Raw genomic sequence first — 22450 nt, 5'->3', positions numbered from 1 at the left:
AATTACCAAAGCAATCTTGAGGGAAAAAAAAAGAAAACAGAGATGGAAGAATCAGGCTCCCTGACTTCAGATTAGAGTATAAAGCTACAGTCATCACAACAGAATGGTACTGACACACAAACAGAAATATACATCTATGGAACAAATAGAAAGCCCAGAAATAAATCCACAAATCTATGGTTAATTAATCTATGACAAAGGAGGCAAGACTATACAATGGAGGAAAAACAGTCACTTCAATAAATTGTGCTGGGAAAACTAGAGAGCTTTACGTTAAACAATGAAATTAAGACATACTTTAACACCATACACAAAAATAAACTCAAAATTGATTAAATACCTAAATGTTAAGGCTAGATATCATAAAACTCTTAGAGGAAAACAGAGACAGAACTCTCTTTGACATAATGTCTTTTCCAAGCCTTCTTCTTGAGTAATGGAAATAAAGACAAAAATAAATAAATGAAACTTAACTAAACTTAAAAGTTTTTGCATAGAAAAGGACACCATAAACAAAATGAAAAGACAACCCATATAATGGGAGAAAATATTTGAAAATGATACAACAAAAAGGGATTAATCTCCAAAATTTATGAACAGTTTATGTGGCTCAATATAAAGAAAAATAACCCAATAGAAAAATCAGTAGGATACATAAATATGACGGGCTTCCCCCGTGGTGCTAGTGGTAAATAATCCATGTGCCAATGCAGAAGACATAAGAGAACCAGGTTTGATCCCTGGGTCAGGAAGATCCCCTGGAAGAGGGCAAGGCAACCCACTCCAGTATTCTTGCCTGGAGAATCCTGTGGACAGAGGAGCCTGGCAGGCTACAGTCCATAGGGACGCAAAGAGTTGGACATGACTGAAGCAATTGAGCATCATACATGAATGCACCTAAATAAATATTTCTCCAATGAAACATACAGATGGGCAAAAAGCACATGAAAACATGCTCAACATCACTACTTGTTGTTTAGTCACTAGTACAAAGTGCAAGTTGCTCAGTCATGTCTGACTCTTTGTAACCTCATGGACTGTATAGTTCATGGAATTCTCTAGGCCAGAATACTGGAATGGGTAGCCATTCCCTTTTCCAGGGAATCTTCCCAACCCAGGAATCGAACCCAGGTCTCTCACATTGCAGATGGATTCTTTACCAGCTGAGCCACCAGGGAAGACCAAATTTAGTCACTAAGTCGTGTCTGAATCTGTAGCCAGCCAGGCTCCTCTGTCCATGGAATATCCCAGGCAAGAATACTAGAGTGGATTGCCATTTCCTTCTCCAGGGGATCTTTCTGCCTCAAGGATCTAACCTGCATCTTCTTCATTGGCAGGTAGATTCCTTACCACTGAGCCACCAGGGGAACCCACTACTTATTGAAGAAGCAGCTCATATGGCTCAATACCAGAAAATACAAAACAAACAAACAAACAAACAAACAATCAAAAGGTGGGCAGAAGACCTAAACAGCCATTTCTTCAAAGAAGACATAAAGATGGCTATTAAATACATGAAAAGATATTTAACATTGCTCATTAACAGAGAAATGCAAATCAAAAATACAATGAGGTATCATTTCATACTGGTTAGAATGGCCATCACCAAAAATCTATAAACAATAAATTCTGGAGCGGGTGTGGAGAAAAGGGAACCCTCCTCCATTGTTGGTGGGAATGTAAATTGGTACAGTTACTATGGAGAAAAGGATGGAGGTTCCTTAAAAAACTAAAAATAGAGGTACTGTGTGACCCAGTAATCCCATTCCTGGGCACATATTGAAACAATACACGCATCCCAATATCATTGCAGTGCTGTTTACAGTAGTCAAGACATGGAAGCATACTAAATGCTCATTGGTAGATGAGTGGATAAAAAAGATGTGATATGTGTATGTATATATGAATATAATATATTATGTATATTTATGTGTGTATATATATGGAGAAGGAAATGGCAACCCACTCCAGTGTTCTTGCCTGGAGAATCCCACGGGGACGGGGAGCCTGGTGGGCTGCCATCTATGGGGTCACACAGAGTCGGACATGATTGAAGTGTATATATATATAATACATAATATGTGTATACACACGTATGTATAATGGAATATTACTCAGCTATTAAAAAGAATGAAATAATGCCATTTACAGTAACATGGATGGACCAGAGATTATCATATTAAATGAAGTAAGTCAAACAGAGGAAAAAATAATATATGATATTACTTATATGCAGAATCTTAAGAAATGATACAAATGAATTTACTTACAAAACAGAAAAACACTCACACAGTTAGAAAATAAACTTACTGTTACCTGGAGTGCGGGGAGGGGTAGGAAGGATGATAGATTGGGAGTCTGGGATTGACATATACACACTCCTATATTTAAAGATAATCAACAAGGATCTACTGTGTAGAACAGGGGATGCTGCTCAATATTTTGTAATAAGCTAGATGGGAAAATAATTTGAAAAAGAACAGACACACCTATGTGTAAATGCATGGGTGCATACTGTCACTTCAGTCATGTCCAACTCTTTGCCACCCTACAGCCTGCCTGGCTCCTCTGTCTATGGAAATTCTCTAGGTAAGAGTACTAGAGTGGGTTGCCGTGCCCTCCTCCAGGGATCTTTCTGACCCAAGGATCAGACCCATATCTTTTATGTCTTCTGCATCGGCAGGCGGGTTCTTTACCACTAGTGCCATCTGGAAAGCCCAAGACACACATATATGCATAATGGAATCACTTTGCTGTACACCTGAAACTAATACAACATTGTTAATCAATTATGCTTCAATATAAAATAAAAATTAAAAAAAATAAAGAGATCAAGGTAACATTAGGCCAAAAGTCATGTCTAGATGGCTGTTTTAAATGAGTGGAATATTATGTTTATAATGTTTTTGGTTAAATAGAATTTTCAGCTGTAGGTCATAGGAGAGATATTTCTGAAATAGAATGGAGAAGTTCACTGGTGTGAAAATTCAGGCATTTCAAAATTTGGCTGTTGGATGAACATACTAAATGGACTTTGAAATCTCTGAGGATTGTGGCAAGAGTTGAATTAGGAAGACATTAAGTCAAGCATGAAAATATTGAATGAAAAAGAGTTGAGAGAGGGGTTTTCAAAAGCATTTTTCTTTTTCTCTATGTCCTCTAGGTAAGAGACAGGAAGAATAAAAGAAAAGCAGGCCCAGCAAGGGTCACAAAATAAATGCATAATTATTGATAAACTGGACACTATAAGGCATGAGACTCTTGGAACAAGTCCAGGGTTCATTGTCTTGAAAACAAGATATCATCCTGGGGTCAGAAAACTGACCCCAGACTTTTTCCCAACTGGCGTCTGAGAGTGACACGTTTTACATATCTGGAGGAAAATCTTCAGGTGGAAAAATCTATAGATAAGAATATTAGTCTTAGTTACTGATTTGTTATTGATTACTATTTCTTAGTTACTCAATGGTCAAAGAGCACTTTGTTCTTTGGCCCTGAAGACCACGTGAGTTACAGCTTAACTCCCCACATATTCTTTCCTTCACAGCTGAAAGTATAATAAAGCTGGTTTGGATTCAGTTTCAGCACCTTCACCTTGGAGTGGTGTTGGTCCCCTGATCCTCTCCTTTCACTGAACACTTGTGTCTTGTTTCTCATTCTCCCGTCGCATCTTGCCTTCGGAAACCCTGCTTGCTGAGCAGACTAGACACTTCCAATCCGTGAGCAGATGTTCCATTTATTTTTGCATTCTTTAATTTCTTTTAACAATATTTTGTAGTTTTCAGTGTACAAGTATTTTGCCTCCTTGATTAAGTATTCGAAATATTTTTGTTTTTTCTCATGCTATTGTAAATGGGATCATTTACTTTATTTACTTGTTTTGTTCTTAGTGTATATAAACAAAACTGATCTTGGTGTGTTAATTTTTTATTCTGCAGCTTTGCTAAATTCCTAATTCAATTTTAATAGTATTATGGAATCTTTTGGGTTTTGTTTCTGCTACCTATGAACAGGAATTTACTTCTTTTACAATTTGAATGCTTTTGTTTCCATTTCTTATTTACTCTGGCTAGAATGTCTAGCATTATATTGAAAAGAATGGGTGAGTGATTAGGTGTCTTGGCCTTAGTTCTGATCTTAGAGAAAAAGCTTTCAGGCTTGCAACACTGAGTATAATATAAGCTGTGGTCTTTTCACGTATGGTCTTTATTATCTTGAAGTGGTTTCCTTGTGTTCTTATTTTGCTGAGTGTTTTCATCATGAAAGAGTGTTGAATTTTGTCAAATACTATCTTTATGCACCAGTTTAGATGATTATGCAATTTTATCCTTCATTTTGTCGATGTAGTATGTTACAGTGACTGACTTTTGCATGTTGAAGCATCTTGATCATGGCATATATTTCACTTTGTGGTCAATTCAGTTTACTAATATTTTGTTGAGTATTTTTGCATCAATATTCATTAGGGCTGTTGGTCTATAGTTTTTGTTTTTTGTAACGGCTTTGTATGGCTTCATTACCAGGGTGATGTTGACCTGTTAGGATGAGTTTGGAAGTGTTTGATCCTCTTGAATTTCTTCAAAGTGTGTGAGAAAGCTTGATATTAATTATTTATACATTTGGGAGAATTCTACAGTCAAGCCACTGGTGTTGGAATTCTCTTTTTAGGGAGATTTTTGATAACTTAATCACCACTTTTATTTTGGTCATTATATCACTATTATTAATTATAGTCACTTTCATTTCTTTTCCTTTCATGGTTCAGTTTTGATAGGTTGTTAGTTTCTAGGAAATTCTTTCTTCTAGGTAATCAAATTTGTTGGCATGTAATTTTTCATAGTATTTTGCTGTGATCATTTTTATTTCTGTGGCAGAAGTTGTAATGTCCCCTATTTCATTTATAATTTTAGTTATTTGTATCTTCTCTAATTTTTTGAGTTAATCTCACTAAGAATTTGTCAAACTCTTAATCTATTAACAATTTCTTTTTATTTTTTTAATTTATTTATTTTTTCTTTTTTCATTTTTTTTTTAAATTTTAAAATCTTTAATTCTTACATGTGTTCCCAAACATGAACCCCCCTCCCACCTCCCTCCCCATAACATCTCTGTGGGTCATCCCCATGCACCAGCTCCAAGCATGCTGTATCCTGCGTCAGACATAGACTAGCGATTCAATTCTTACATGATAGTATACATGATAGAATGCCATTCTCCCATATCATCTCACCCTCTCCCTCTCCCTCTCAGTCCAAAAGTCCGTTATAGACAGCTGCGTCTTTTTTCCTGTCTTACATACAGGGTCGTCATTGCCATCTTTCTAAATTCCATATATATGTGTTAGTATACTGTATTGGTGTTTTTCTTTCTGGCTTACTTCACTCTGTATAATCGGCTCCAGTTTCATCCATCTCATCAGAACTGATTCAAATGAATTCTTTTTAACGGCTGAGTAGTACTCCATTGTGTATATGTACCACAGCTTTCTTATCCATTCATCTGCTGATGGACATCTAGGTTGTTTCCATGTCCTGGCTATTATAAACAGTGCTGCGATGAACATTGGGGTACATGTGTCTCTTTCAATTCTGGTTTCCTTGGTGTGTATGCCCAGCAGTGGGATTGCTGGGTCATAAGGGAGTTCTATTTGCAATTTTTTAAGGAATCTCCACACTGTTCTCCATAGTGGCTGTACTAGTTTGCATTCCCACCAACAGTGTAGGAGGGTTCCCTTTTCTCCACACCCTCTCCAGCATTTATTGCTTGCAGATTTTTGGATCGCAGCCATTCTGACTGGTGTGAAGTGGTACCTCATTGTGGTTTTGATTTGCATTTCTCTAATAATGAGTGATGTTGAGCATCTTTTCATGTGTTTGTTAGCCATCCGTATGTCTTCTTTGGAGAAATGTCTATTTAGTTCTTTGGCCCATTTTTTTTTTTATTGGGTCGTTTATTTTTCTGGAATTGAGCTGCATAAGTTGCTTGTATATTTTTGAGATTAGTTGTTTGTCAGTTGCTTCATTTGCTATTATTTTCTCCCATTCAGAAGGCTGTCTTTTCACCTTGCTGATATTTTCCTTTGTTGTGCAGAAGCTTTTAATTTTAATTAGATCCCATTTGTTTATTTTCGCTTTTATTTCCAGAATTCTGGGAGGTGGATCATAGAGGATCCTGCTGTGATTTATGTCTGAGAGTGTTTTGCCTATGTTGTCCTCTAGGAGTTTTATAGTTTCTGGTCTTACATTTAGATCTTTAATCCATTTTGAGTTTATTTTTGTGTGCGGTGTTAGAAAGTGATCTAGTTTCATTCTTTTACAAGTGGTTGACCAGTTTTCCCAGCACCACTTGTTAAAGAGATTGTCTTTACTCCATTGTATATTCTTGCCTCCTTTGTCAAAGATAAGGTGTCCATATGTGTGTGGATTTATCTCTGGGCTTTCTATTTTGTTCCATTGATCTATATGTCTGTCTTTGTGCCAGTACCATACTGTTTTGATGACTGTGGCTTTGTAGTACAGCCTGAAGTCAGGCAAGTTGATTCCTCCAGTTCCATTCTTCTTTCTCAAGATTGCTTTGGCAATTCGAGGTTTTTTGTATTTCCATACAAATCTTGAAATTATTTGTTCTAGTTCTGTGAAAAATATGGCTGGTAGCTTGATAGGGATTGCATTGAATTTGTAAATTGCTTTGGGTAGTATACTCATTTTCACTATATTGATTCTTCCGATCCATGAACATGGTATATTTCTCCATCTATTAGTGTCCTCTTTGATTTCTTTCATCAGTGTTTTATAGTTTTCTATATATAGGTCTTTAGTTTCTTTGGGTAGATATATTCCTAAGTATTTTATTCTTTTCGTTGCAATGGTGAATGGAATTGTTTCCTTATAAAAGCAGTGCTAAGAGGAAAGTTCATAGCAATACAGGCATACCTCAAGAAACAAGAAAAAAGCCAAATAAATAACCTAACTCTACAACTAAAGCAACTAGAAAAGGAAGAATTGGAGAACCCCAGAGTTAGTAGAAGGAAAGAAATCTTAAAAATTAGGGCAGAAATAAATGCAAAAGAAACAAAAGAGACCATAGCAAAAATCAACAAAGTCAAAAGCTGGTTCTTTGAAAGGATAAATAAAATTGACAAACCACTAGCCAGACTCATCAAGAAGCAAAGAGAGAAAAATCAAATCAATAAAATTAGAAATGAAAATGGAGAGATCACAACAGACAACACAGAAATACAAAGGATCATAAGAGACTACTATCAGCAGTTGTATGCCAATAAAATGGACAACGTGGAAGAAATGGACAAATTCTTAGGAAAGTACAATTTTCCAAAACTGAACCAGGAAGAAATAGAAAATCTTAACAGACCCATCACAAGCACGGAAATGGAAACTGTAATCAGAAATCTTCCAGCAAACAAAAGCCCAGGTCCAGACGGCTTCACAGCTGAATTCTACCAAAAATTTCGAGAAGAGCTAACACCTATCCTACTCAAACTCTTCCAGAAAATTGCAGAGGAAGGTAAACTTCCAAACTCATTCTATGAGGCCACCATCACCCTAATACCAAAACCTGACAAAGATGTCACAAAAAAAGAAAACTACAGGCCAATATCACTGATGAACATAGATGCAAAAATCCTCAACAAAATTCTAGCAATCAGAATCCAACAACACATTAAAAAGATCATACACCATGACCAAGTGGGCTTTATCCCAGGGATGCAAGGATTCTTCAATATCCGCAAATCAATCAATGTAATTCACCACATTAACAAATTGAAAAATAAAAACCATATGATTATCTCAATAGATGCAGAGAAGGCCTTTGACAAAATTCAACATCCAATTATGATAAAAACTCTCCAGAAAGCAGGAATAGAAGGAACATACCTCAACATAATAAAAGCTATATATGACAAACCCACAGCAAACATTATCCTCAATGGTGAAAAATTGAAAGCATTTCCCCTAAAGTCAGGAACAAGACAAGGGTGTCCACTTTCACCGCTACTATTCAACATACTTCTGGAAGTTTTGGCCACAGCAATCAGAGCAGAAAAAGAAATAAAAGGAATCCAAATTGGAAAAGAAGAAGTAAAACTCTCACTGTTTGCAGATGACATGATCCTCTACATGGAAAACCCTAAAGACTCCACCAGAAAATTACTAGAGCTCATCAATGAATATAGTAAAGTTTCAGGATATAAAATCAACACACAGAAATCCCTTGCATTCCTATACACCAATAATGAGAAAGTAGAAAAAGAAATTAAATAACAATTTCTTAATTTTTATTTTTTCAACTGTTTTTCTATTCTTTATTTTGCTTATCTGTTCTAATCTTTATTATTTCCTTCCTTCCTGCTAACTTGAGTTCTTATCCTAACTTCATGCTAACTGCTTTCTTTTTCTAGTTTCCTAAAGATGTAAAGTTAATGTGTTATTTTGAGATTTTTTTTCTTTTTGAAGTAAGAATTCATCTTTATGAATTTACCTTATAATACTGCTTTCACTGCTACTCAAATGTTTTGCTGTTATGTTTTACTTTTCATTTGTCCCAAGATAATTTCTAACTTTATCCCATTGTTTGAGTGTGCTGTGTAATTTTCATGTATCTGTGAATTTTCATTCTACTATGGTTGGAAAATTTACTTAGTGTGATTTTAATGTTACTAAAATTTATTTAAATTTGTTTTCTGGACTAATATATAGTCAGTAAAGCAGCTGCCTGCAATGCAGAAGACCCGGGTTCAATCCCTGGGTTGGGAAGATCCCCTGGAGAAGGAAATGGTAACCCACTCCAGTACTCTTGCCTGAAAAATTCCATGGACTGAGGAGACTGGTAGGCTACCGTCCATGGGGTCACAAAGAGTTGGACACAACAGAGCAACTTCACTTTCACTTTCACCCTTGATAATGTTCTTTGTGAGCTTAAGAAGAATGTGTATTCTATTGGATTAAGTGTTCTGTATATGTCTGTTAGGGGCAATTGGTCTACAGTATTGTTAAATCTTCTTTCCTTATTGATCTTCTGTCTTAATGATCTATTCATTACTGAAAGTGGGGTATTGAAGTCACCTACTGTTACTGTGTCCTGTCTCTTTCTCCCATCAATAGTGTCATGTTTGCTTTATATATTTTGAAGACTTGATGTTTGGTGCATACATATTTATAATTGCTGTATCTTCTTGATTAATTGATCTTTTTATCATTATATTATGTCCTTTGTATCTTGTGACAGTTATTGACCTAAAGTCTCCTTTCCCTGATTTAATTATGGCCACTCATTCTCTTTTGATTATAATTTTCATGGAATATACTTTTTCCCATCCTTTCACTTTCACTATATGCTAGTCCTTAAATCTAAAGTTAGTTACTTATAGTTGTTACTTATAGTTACTTATGTTGTCTATAACTATAACTTATAGACAACATACAGTTTTATTTTTATCATCCATTCAGAAAATCTTTGTCTTTTCACTGGACAGTTTAATCTATATTCATTTAAAGTGAATTCATTCATTCATTTTCCTACTACTGATAGGAAAGGGAACATTATTGCCATTTTGTTATTTTTCTCTGTATATCTTGGATCTGTTTTGTCCCCCTTTTCCTCTTTTGCTGTTTTCCACATAATTAGTTAATTTTTTGTGGTAACATGCTTTGATTTCCTTTTGTGTGTTGTCAATAGATATTTTCTATATCTATATATCACTTACTATAACATATCTTAAATATATCTTACTATATCTTAAATGTGGTGATTTTACCCCCCTTTAAGTTTCTTGAATATACTATTTTTGGTTGGCAGTATGTTTTCTTTCAGAATTTGAATATATCATTCCATCTTTTTGACCTGCAAGGCTGTTGCTGAGAAATTTTATAGCATCCTTATAGGACCTCTTTTATTTGTGAGCAGGTACTTTTCACTTGCTGCTTTCAAGATTCTCTCTTTGTTATGACTTTCCACAGTTTTATTATAATTTATCTCACTGTAAGTCTCTTTATATTTATCTTACTTACATTTTGTTGAGCTTCATTAAATTGCATGTTGACTTCTTTCCTTAAATGTGGGAAATTTTTGGCCATAATTTCTTCAAATAAGCACTGAGAACTTTTTTTTTTTTTTCATTTTGCTAAGACTCTTATAAAGCATATGTTGTTTCACTTTCAGGTACCATAAAATGACCATAACCTCTTTTCATGTCTGACAGCCACACAAGGGGGAACTTGTGCCATTATTCATACCCAATGTTGTACATATGCACCAAATACGAGCACTAATGCCATTCACTTTACTAAACACATGAACAAGATGATTCAGCCTATGGATACTTCTGAAACCTCAGTCACCTCACTTTGGGAGACATTAGCTAGTTCCTCATGATGGAAAACTAAATTGTAATAATTCTGATTGTTCTGTTTTTGCTGCTTGCTCCCTGCATCTGTAACTGCATAGCTGGATTTGTTTGTAGCCACATGAAGGCTTTTAAGTTACAAATGGTTGTTCCAAATCCTACGAGTGACAGTGCCACAGCCTCCTCCAACTACTACTTAGGGATCCTAAATCAAAGACCCTCAATATGAGGGTTAGGAGAATATTTTGCCTCAACAATTTAGGGATGACACCCCTTACGAGGTTGAAACACTTATAGAATGAGAATGCTGCCCCTTTCCTGTGGCATCATAATTTTCCTAAAAGAAAAGCTGGGAAGGAGAGAGTTAGTAGTCAGATAGGAAGACCAGAGTTCCCCAAGCAGCAGGAGGAAATAACCTGCAAGTGGCAGAGGTTTTATATATATATATATATATATATATATATATATATATATATATATATATATGCAAAATTAGAAAAGGCTTCTTTTAATTCTGTGTTATCATGACGACACCTGGTTCTGCCTGAACTTAACTTTTTTCAAACTTTGAGCTAACTGATGTGTTTTCCTCATGGAAATGTTTTTCTTAAGCTATGTTAATGAAACTATGTATTTGCTTCCTTTCTTCAAGATTCATGTCAATTGTTTTATGGCTGGAGATATAAATATATTACTTACATTTTTGGAGGGAAGTGCCAACTGAATGATGCTATCACATTTATATTTTAACGTTTTATTTTGTATTGGGGTATAGCTAAGTACCAATGTGATAGTTTCAGGTAAAGAGTGAATGAACTCAAACATATATATATAGGTATTCATTTTCCCTCAAACTCCCCTCTCACCAGACTGCCACATAACATTGAACAGAGCTCCATGTGCTATACAGTAGGTCATTGTCAGTTATCTATTTTAAATATAGCAGTGTGTATATGTCCATCACAAACTCCCTAGGTATCCCCATCCTTCCCTCTGGCAACCATAAATTCATTCACTAAGTATGTGAGTCTCTTTCTATTTTATAAGTAAGTTCATTTGTATCATTTCTTTTTCAGTTCTACATATAAGGGATGTCATATGATGTTTTTCCTTCTTTGTCTGACTTATTTCACTTAGTGTGATGCTCTTTAGGTCCATTCATGTTGCACAAATGACATTATTTTATTCTTTTTAATGGCTGAGTAATATTCTATCATATACACACACACACAAACACACACACACACACAACTGTAAAAACAAAATAAACAACCAAAATAAACAAAAATAGATCAACAGCCCTTGTGAATTTTGATGTCAAAATGCAATAAAATACTAAACTGAATTCAGCGGCTTATAAAGGCATTATAGTCCATGACCAAGTGGGATTTATTTTTGGAATGAAAGAAAGTTTCAACATACAAAAATAAATGGTAACAGAATGAGGGAGAACTTTATTCAGAAAAAAGTATTTGACCAAATTCATCATCCTTTCATGATTGAAAAAACACTCATTAACAGAGGAAGACAAGAAAACTGCTTCAATACAATAATGGACATACATGAAATCCCACATGTAAACAAGACCGGAAGTAGACTGTGGATCAGATCATGAACTCCTTATAGCAAAATTCAGACTTAAATTGAAGAAAGTAGGGAAAACTACTTGGCCATTCAGATATGACCTAAATCAGATCCCTTACAATTATGTAATGAAACTGACAAAAAGTTTCAAAGAATTCGATCTGATAGACAGAATGCCTGAAGAACTATGGACGGAGGTTCCTAACATTGTACAGGAAATGGTGGTCAAAACCATCCCCAAGGAAAAGAAATGCAAAAAAAAAAAAAGCAAAATGGCTGTCTGAGGAGGCCTTACAAATAGCTGTGAAGAGAAAAGAAGTGAAAGGCAAAGAAGAAAAGGAAATATATACCCATTGGAATGCAGAGTTTCAAAGAATAGGACGGAGAGATAAGAAAGCCTTCTGAAGTGAACAATGTAGTGAAATAGAGTAAAACAATAGAATGGGAAAGACTAAAGATGTCTTCAAGAAAATTAGAGATACCAAGGGAACATTTCATGCAAAGATGGGAACAATAAAGGACAGAAATGGTATGGAACTAGCACGAGCAGAAGATATTAAGAAGAGGTGGCAAGAATACACAATGAACTATGCAAAAAAGATCTTAATAACCCAGATAACCACAATGGTGTGATCACTCACCTAGAGCCAGACATCTTGGAGTGTGAATTCAAGTGTGAAACATCACTACAAACAATGTTAGTGGAGGTGATGGAATTCCATTTGAGCTATTTCAAAACCTACAATGCAGAATCCACCTACAATGCAGTAGACCTGTTTGATTCCTGGGTCAGGAAGACCCCTTGGAGAAGGGATAGGCTACCCACTCCAGTATTCTTGGGCTTCCCTTGTGTCTCAGCTGGTAAAGAATCTGCCTGCAATGTGGGAGACCTGGGTTTGATCCCTGGATTGGGAAGATCCCTTGGAGATGGGAAAGGCTACCCACTACAGTATTCTGGCCTAGAGAATTCCATGGACTGTATAGTCTGTGGGGTCGCAAAGAGTTGGACATGGCTGAATGACTTTCATTTTCTTTTCTTTCACTTTTTATTTCAAAACCTAAAAGGTGATGCTGTTAAAGTGCTGCACTCAATATGCCAGCAAATTTGGAAAACTCAGCAGTGGCCATAAGACTGGAAAATGTGTTTTCATTCCAATCCCAAAGAAAGGCAATGCCAAAGAATGTTCAAGCTACCACAAAATTGCATTAATTTTACATACTAGAAAGTTATGCTCAACATTCTCTAAGCCAGGTTTCAGCAGTATGTAAACTGAGAACTTCCAGATGTTCAAGCTGGATTTAGAAAAGCAAGAAGTGAAGAAGTGAAGTCACTCAGTCATGTCTGACTCTTTGTGACCCCATGGACTATAGCCTACTGGGCTCCTCCGTCCATGGGATTTTCCAGGCAAGAGTACTGGAGTGGGTTGCCAAACATCAAATTGCCAACATCCACTGGATCAGAGAAAAAGCAAGAGAATTCCAGAGAAACCTCTACTTCTGCTTCATTGACTATGCTAAAGCGTTTGACTGTGTGGATCACAACAACTGTGGAAAACTCTTAATGAGATGGGAATACCAGACGACCTGAACTTCCTCCTAAGAAAGCTGTATGCAGGTCGAGAAACAACAGTCAGAACTGGATATGGAACAATGGACTGGCTTAAATTGGGAAAGGAATAAGTCAAGGCTGTATATTGTCACTTTGTTTACTTAACTTATATGCAGAGTACATCATGCAAAATGCCAGCTGGATGAAGCACAAGTTGTAATCAAGACTGCCAGGAGAAATATAAATAACCTCAGATATGCAGATGACACCACCCTTTTGGCAGAAAGTGAAGAAGAACCAAAGAGCTTCCTGATGAAAGTGAAAGAGGAGAGTGAAAAAGCTGGCTTAAAACTCAACATTCAAAAAACTAAGATCGTGGCATCTAATTCCATCACTTCATGGCAAATAGATGGAGAAACAATGGAAACAGGGACAGACTTTATTTTCTTGGGCTCCAAAATCACTACAGATCGTGACTGCAGCCATGAAATTAAAACAAAAACAAAAACAAACTTGCTCCTTGTAAGAGAAGTTGCGACCAAACTAGACGGCATATTAAAAAGCAGAGACAATACTTTGCTGACAAAGATCCTTCTAGTCAAAGCTATGGTTTTCCAGTAGTCATGTATGGATGTGAGAGTTGGATCATAAAGAAGGCTGAACACCAAAGAATTGATGCTTTTGTACCATGGTGTTAAAGAGGATCCCTGAAAGCCCGTTGGACTGCAAGGAGATCAAACAAGTCAATCCTAAATGAAATCAATCCTGAATATTCATTGTAAGGACTGATGCTGAAGCAGAAGCCCTAATACTTTGGCCACCTGATGTGAAGAACTGACTCACTGGATAAGATGCTGTTGCTGGGATAGATTGAAGGCAGGAGGAGAAGGGGATGACAGAGAATGAGATGGTTGGATGGCATCACCAACTCAACGTACATGAGTTTGAGCAAGCTCTGGGTGTTGATGATGACAGGGAAGCCTGGCGTGCTGCAGTCTATGGTGTGGCAAAGAGTCGGACACAACTGAGTGAATGAATAATAACAATGAAACCTCGCGGCTAATATCACACTCAGTATTGAAAATCTGAGAACTTTTTCACCAAGATAAAGAAGAGGACAAAGATGCCTGCTTCTGTCACTTCTATTAAATACTGTGTATTGCAAGATCTGTACAAAATGGTTTGTCAAGAGAAAATAAGAAAATTATTCACTTTAGAAAGGAAAAAGTATAATCATCTCTTAGATTGCTTAACTCGTGTACATAAATTTCTAATGATTCCAAAGAAAATAAACTATTAGAATAAGCAAATTCATCCAAATGGAAGGTTACAATATCAAAATACAGTTAGTTGCATTTTGTACACTGACAGTGAACAACTTGAAAGTGAAATGAAGAATACAATTCTACTTAGAATAAAAAAGAATAAAATGCTTAGGAATAGATTCAAACAAGAAGCTGAAAGACTTATACACTAGATACCACAAAACATTGCAGAAAGAAATTAAAGGTATAAATAAATGAAAACACAGCCATAGATTATAAAGTAATATTTTAAGATGACAATATTTCCCAAATTAATCTACATATTAAATTAAATGCTAAGTAAAATCCCACTGATATTTCCCAGAAATAGAAAAACTTAGCCTAAAATTTTGAAGACTAGAATGGTAGTTGCCAGGATTTGGAAAAAAATAGAAATAGGAAACTATTGTTTAATATGTATGACTTTTCAATTTGGGAAAGTTAAGTTTTTAGATGGATGATGGTGATGGTTACACAAAAATGTGGATGTTGTAAAACATGTGGGGCAAAAGCTTCATGGTGTTGGATTTGGCAAAGAGTTATTGGATATGACACTGAAAACACAACAAAAGAAAAATTAGATAAATTTCATCAAATTAAAAACTTCTGTACATATAAGAGTACTATCAACAAAGTGTAAAGGAGAATGGGATAAATATATAGGCAAATCACATATTTAATAAGAGATGAATATCCAAGACAGGAAGAACTCCTACAACTCAACAACAAAAATGAACAACCTAATTTAAAAATGGGCAATTGACTTGAATAGACATTTTTCCAAAGAAGATATACAAATGGCCAATACACCCATGAAAAGATACTCATTAATCATTAAGGAAATATAAATCATAACCACGATGAGATGCTACTTCATATTCATTAAGATGTGGTGGTGGTGGTGGTTTAGTTGCTAAGTCGTGTCTGACTCTTGCGACCCCATGGACTGTAGCCCACCAGGCTCCCCTGTCCACGGGATTTTCCAGGCAAGAATATCGGAGAGGATTATCATTTCCTTCTCCAGGGGATCTTCCTGATCCAAGAATCGAACCCAGGTCTCCTGCGTTGCAGGAGGATTCTTTACCGACTGAGCTATGAGGGGAAGGATTTTAACTATTATTAAAAACAAACCCAGAAATAAAAAGTGTCAGTGAGGATGCAAAATTGGAACTCTTTTGTGTTGCCAGTGGGAATTTAAAATTGTACAGAATTTGTGGGAAATTTGTGGTCCTTAAGGAATTTAAACATAGAACCATCACCCAGCAATTGTACTCCTAGACATAGATCCAAAATAACTGAAAGCAGGGACTTGAACAGATATTTGTACACCAACGTTCAAAAGAGCATTATTCACAACACTCAGAATATGAACTAACCCAAATGTGTCCATCAGTGAATGAATAGCTAAGTAAAATGTGACATATATATATAGTAGAATATTATGCAGTCTTAGAAAGAAATGGAATTCTATACATGATACAACATGAGTGGACCTTGAAACCTTATGCTAAATCAAATAAACCAGACTAAAAGTACAAATATTATATGACTCCACTTACATGAGGTACCTGCTGCTGCTGCTAAGTCACTTCAGTCATGTCCGACTCTGTGCGACCCCATAGACGGCAGCCCACCAGGCTCCCCTGTCTCTGGGATTCTCCAGGCAAGAACACTGGAGTGGGTTGCCATTTCCTTCTCCAATGCACGAAAGTGAAAAGTGAAAGTGAATTCGCTCAGTCGTGTCCAACTAGTAGCGAGCCTATGGCCTGCAGCCTACCAGGCTCCTCCGCCCATGGGATTTTCCAGGCAAGAGTACTGAAGTGGGGTGCCATCCCCTTCTCCGACATGAGGTACCTAGAGTAGTCAATATCATAAAGATGTAAATTCTGTTTACTGGAACTGTTAGGAAAGAACAGTCTTTTGTTGCTTACATTGCCAAGCTGGTATAATATATATTGGAGATGTTTTGTTTACCTTTTTATAATTTGGATTATGCTTGGTTGAAAATTAAACCAACACTGAAGAGAACAGAGCAGAGAATTTCCTGATAATGTCATTTTAGCACCTGAATCCACTTGGACTTGAATTATCATTCATGTGAGCTAGTAATCCCAATCTCTTTTTAAAGCCACTATGAATTATCTGTCCCTTTCAATAGAAAGAATCCAGACAAATACAGTAAGCTGTGAAGAATCACTGTAATTCACAGCAAAGATGGTTTTGATGAAACATATCCTTATTATGGATTATGCACATGGAAATAGTTTTAAGTAGAAAAATCTCATACAGGGTGTGTCAGATTACAGGATCTCTAATGGCCCCAAGATTGGCAATCTATATGTAAGTTTTCCTTGTACAGAACTGGAGATGCAGAGTGTGTGGAAAGTTGTTAATATGGTAAATGAGACCAAAATTTATCAATTAATTGATCGTAAAAGAGAATATCAGAATACATTAATCAAATATGCTTTGAATGTTTACGATGGGCCAGGTACTATGATGGGTACTGAGGATATAAAGTTGAGTGAAAGAAAACTTAATAGGAAAGAAGGAGAGGTTAAAGGGGTACTTAGATTATAGTGTCTTAAGTGGAAAAATAAATGTATGTACAAAGTACAAATGTAATTATTGTTATTTATGCATTTTGTAGGGAGACTTCAAGAAAGGCTTCATTCACAAAAAAGGTGACATTTGAGATGGATTTTTTGAGATAACAGCATTATGCCTTGAAATATTTCCAGGTTCTTACAAGAAAATGTATACTTATGTTAGAGACCAGTCATTTTATGCTACTATGTACTTGGATGTTATAGTGCTCTTGATTTTATTCCATGTGCCTGTCTAAGTTCATTTGCCATATCATGACTGTCAAGTGATGAAGCAGTTAACACATTGAATTCAGAATATATCATAGCTTCAAAAATGCTCTCACTTCTTTTCACTCCTAAAACTTTAATCCGATTTTCCTCTGTTTATTTTAATAAATCTAACATGAGATAACAAAATCCAATAGCTGTAGGACAAATTATTATTGCCTAATTAACATCCAATTAACAATCAGGCCTCTCCACTTTCCTTGGAAAAACTATCAATAGTTTAATATAATAAAAGTAATTAAGTCAATTCCACAGATATTTTTTATATTTCCAGGGTGCACTAAACCATGTATCACATATCTATTTATGATGAAGGGGTAGAAGTGCCACATTACTTTAATAGTCAAGTTAAGTCAGTGGATCTGTGAATCAGTCGTTTTTTAAAATTAATGCTAAGCTTTCAAAAGTTATCTTTTGTTGAAATTTTCCGCTTTTTTATTTGGTGTTTATTTCTCCCCTTCCCTTCTCATTCATGTTGCTAGAGTCCGCTTCACTGGTGAATCAAATACCCAAGTAAGAGCTATTTAAAACGAACATCTTTGGCTTCCTTGAGGTGAACAGTAAGTCTTTATTCTGTAGTAAATTAATTTTGGTAATGAAAAACACATCCCATACCTTTGCAGGTAATTAGCGACTCCCATCGGAGAAGGTTATGGCATCCCACTCCAGTACTCTTGCCTGGAAAATCCCGTGGGTGGAGGAGCCTGGGAGGCTGCAGTGCGTGGGGTTGCGAAGTCAGACATGACTGAGCGATTTCACTTTCATTTTTCACTTTCATGCGTGGAGAAGGAAATGGCAACCCACTCCAGTGTTCTTGCCTGGCGAATCCCAGGGACGGGGGAGCCTGGTGGGCTGCCGTCTATGGGGTCGCACAGAGTCGGACACGACTGAAGCAACTTAGCAGCAGCAGCAGCAGCAGCAGCAGCAGCAGCAGCAGCAGAGACTCCCATTAAGTACAAGCCTCTGTCAATTTCTTTAGAAGCTGTAGGCTGATCCCATAAGCAAGTCCTGTGACTTTACCACATTTCTCATTAAAAAAAAAAAACAACAACAGCATGTTGCAGATGTAGGGAGTGTTTGCAGTAAGAGTTTTCAAGGTATATTTTTTGGAGATTACTGACCATGAGAGTACACTGATGTTATTGAAAAATCTCAGAGCACTGTTTGCAAATGAAGTGTTGATTGTTGCCTTTCCAATTCTGGGAGACTCTTCAGTATGCTCTTGACAACTAGAACGTTTCATTCTCTCTCTCTCTCTCTCTCTTTTTCTTTTTGGCATAGATATTGCATAGCTCTTTGGAATATTTACTGAAACAAAAATTAAATCAACTTCTATTTAGAAATAGTTTAAGTTCCTTCCATGTATTGGCTATTGCAAATATTGCTGCAATGAACATTGAGGTACATGTGTCTTTTAAAATTGTGATTTCCTCAGGGTATATGTACAATGGTGGGTCATATGGAAGATTTATTCCTAGTTTTTAAAGGAATCTCCACACTGTTTTCCATAATAGATATATCAGTTTACATTCCCACCAACAGTGTAGGAGGCTTCCTTTTCTCCACACTCTCTCCAGCATTTATTGTTTGTAGAGTTTTTGATGATGGTTATTCTGACTGGTGTGAGGTGATACCTCATTGCAGTTTTGATTTATAGTTATCTAATAAAGAGCGATGTTGAGCATCTTTTCGTGTGATTATTGGTCATCTCTATGTCTTCTCTGGAGAAATATCTGCTTAGATCTTCTGCCCATTTTTTGATTGGGTTGTTTTTCAGATATTGCACTGTATGAGCTACTTATATATTCTGGAGGTTAATCCTTTATCAGTTGTTTCGTTTCATATTATTTTCTCCTGTACCAAGGCTTTTAACCTTGTTTACAGTTTCCTTTGCTGTGCAAAAGCTTTTAAATTTTATTAATTCCCACTTGTTATTTTTTTGTTTTTGTTTCCATTATTCTAGGAGGTGGGTCATGGAGGCTCTTGCTGTGTACTACCTATGTTTTCCTCTAAAAGCTTTATGTTTTCTGGTCTTACATTTAGATCTTTAATCTGTTTTGAGTTTATTTTTGTGTATGGTGTTAGGAAGTGTTCTAATTTCATCCTTTTACGTGTATCTGTCCAGTTTTCCCAGCACCACTTATTGAAGAGGCTGTCTTTTCTCCATTGTATATTCTTGCCTCCTTTGTCAAAGATAAGATGTCCACCGGAGTGTGGGTTTATCTCTGGGCTTTTTATCTTGTTCCACTGGTCTATAATTCTGTTTTTTGTGACAGTACCATACTGTCGTGGTGACTGTAACTTTGAGAAATAATTTGAAGTCAGGGAGATTGATTCCTCTAGCTTCACTTTTTTTGTTTGTTTGTTTTGGTTAAGATTGTGTTGGCTATTTGGGGTCCTTTTGTGTTTCCATACAAATAGTATTTTTGTTGTTGTTGTTCTAGTTCTGTGAAAAATAACAATTGATAATTTGATAGGGATTGCATTAAATCTGTAGATTGCTGTTGGTAGTATACTCATTTTCACTATATTGTTTTTTCCAATCCAAGAACATGCTATATTTTTCCATCTATTTATGTCATCTTTGATTTCTTTCATTACTGTTTTATAGTTTTCTGTATACAGGTCTTTTTTTTTTTTTCTTTAGTTAAATTTATTCCTAAGTATTTTATTCTTTTCTTTGCAATGGTGAGTGAGATTGCTTCCTTAATTTCTCTTTCTGATTTTTCATCATTAGCATATAGGAATGCAAGAGATTTCTGTGTAGTACTTTTATATCCTGTGACTTTATTCATTGATTAGCTTTAGTATGAAATTCTTCAAGTTTTAAAGGAAGTGGAAAAAATAGGTATAGGCCAGTAGTTGTGTGTGTGTGTCTCTGTGTTTGTGGTATATGAATGGTAGCGTGTATCTCAAATTATCTGTAATTTTCTGTTTTTGTCCTTTGGGTAATATTGTCATTTTCACATCTGTTTGATTTCTTTCATCAGTGTCTTATAGTTTTCTGCATACAGGTGGTTTGTCTCTTCAGGTAGATTTATTCCTAGGTATTTTACTCTTTATGTTGTAATGGTGAATTATTTCTTTAATTTCTCTTTCTGATTTTTCATTGTTAGTGTATAGAAATGCAAGGGATTTATGTGTATTAATTTTATCTCCTGCAACTTTACTATATTAATTGATTAGTGCTATTAGTTTTTTTTTGCTGGTATTTTTAGAGTTTTCTATGTGTAGTATAATGTCATCTGAAAACAGTGAGAGTGTTACTCTTTCCTTTTAATCTGGATTCCTTTTATTTCTTTTTCTTCTCTGACAGTCATGGCTAGGGCTTCCAAAACTTTATTGAATAATAGGGGTGAGAATGGGCACCCTTATCTTGTTCTTGATCTTAGAGAAAATGCTTTCAACTTTTTTCCCATAAAAATGAATGAATTGAATTATTTGTAGTGAGATGGAGGAACTAAGAGCCTCTTTTTCAGACTGAAGTAAATCAGAAAGAGAAAAACAAATCTCATATATTAACACATATACATGGAACCTAGAAAATGGTGCTGATTAACCTAGAGAGAATGGACTTGTAGACACAGTGGGGGAAGGTGAGGGTGGGGTGAATTAAGAAAGTAGCATTGACATATATACACTATCATGTGTAAAACAGATTGTTAGTGGGTAGTTGCTAAATAGCACAGGTAGCCCAGCCTGACACTATGTGATGACCTAGAGGGATGGGATGGGGGTTGAGAAGGGAGATCTTTCTTAAAAAATTAATGCTTTAGTATTCATTTTAAATACTGAAAATGAAAACTTCACTATTAAATTCAGTGATTTCTTATTAAAGGATTTAATTTGATAAAATATAAATTACTTGAAGAACTAAGGTCTTGCTAATACAACCAATGTGTGTGTGGATTCCCAAATAAAAGAATGTTCTTCATCATCAAAACTTTTAGATCAGTCCCATTTCTTTCAAGAGATTTTTCCCCCTATATAAATAGGTTCATTTTCTTAGATGGATAATGTTAAGAATTACCTGCATTAACACATTTTTAACACATTCTGGATGGCACTACCAATCTTTCTGTTCTAAGGGAGGAATGGATACCAGCAGCAGGTATTTGGCACTTTGGAAGTAATGTTTCAAGTGAAGCTAGAGGCTATAAAAATAATTGGAGCACAAGAAGGTGTCTGGAAAAAGGAAAAATGAAAATGGTATTTTCAAAAGTCTGAAATTAGTCTTGTTCAATTCAATCTGATTTAAAATGGATACAGCTTCAGGGAAGTACCATAACTAGGATATTCTGTATAATGGGAGCCTAGGCTTGGCTATTTAATCAAGTGAAATATGATGGTGTTATAATCTTCCAAATGGAAAACAGCCAAGTGCTTATCTGTCATAATGGAAGCTTCATGCATGTTTATGAGTAAAAAGATTGTCCTTGAATCAATGTGTAGGCTCACTTCTCTTTGAATGATTTATCTGAGCAATAACTGTGGCCCCTAATATGAAGCTGACAGTTCAGGAAGTTGTTGCCACTTCTCTGGTGAAATTCATTGTGATTGTAGATGATAGGATTTTCAAGGTTATCATATGAGGCCACCTGAGAGAGCTCAGTGTATTACTTGTCATCAATGATACAAAATAATATGAACTAGCTAGACTTTCAGTTTCATTTCTCTTTGAAACATATTATTTGTTTGAGTCAACATTTTTTTTTTTAGTAATTAGCCAATCCAGTTAATCCATGTCAGTCTTAGAATTAACCTAGAAGGAGTT

This window comes from Budorcas taxicolor, chromosome X (assembly GCF_023091745.1).
Source record: "Budorcas taxicolor isolate Tak-1 chromosome X, Takin1.1, whole genome shotgun sequence".
Lineage (NCBI taxonomy): Eukaryota > Metazoa > Chordata > Mammalia > Artiodactyla > Bovidae > Budorcas > Budorcas taxicolor.
The sequence above is the reverse complement of the archived record's forward strand: the minus strand, read 5'-3'. Positions refer to the sequence as shown.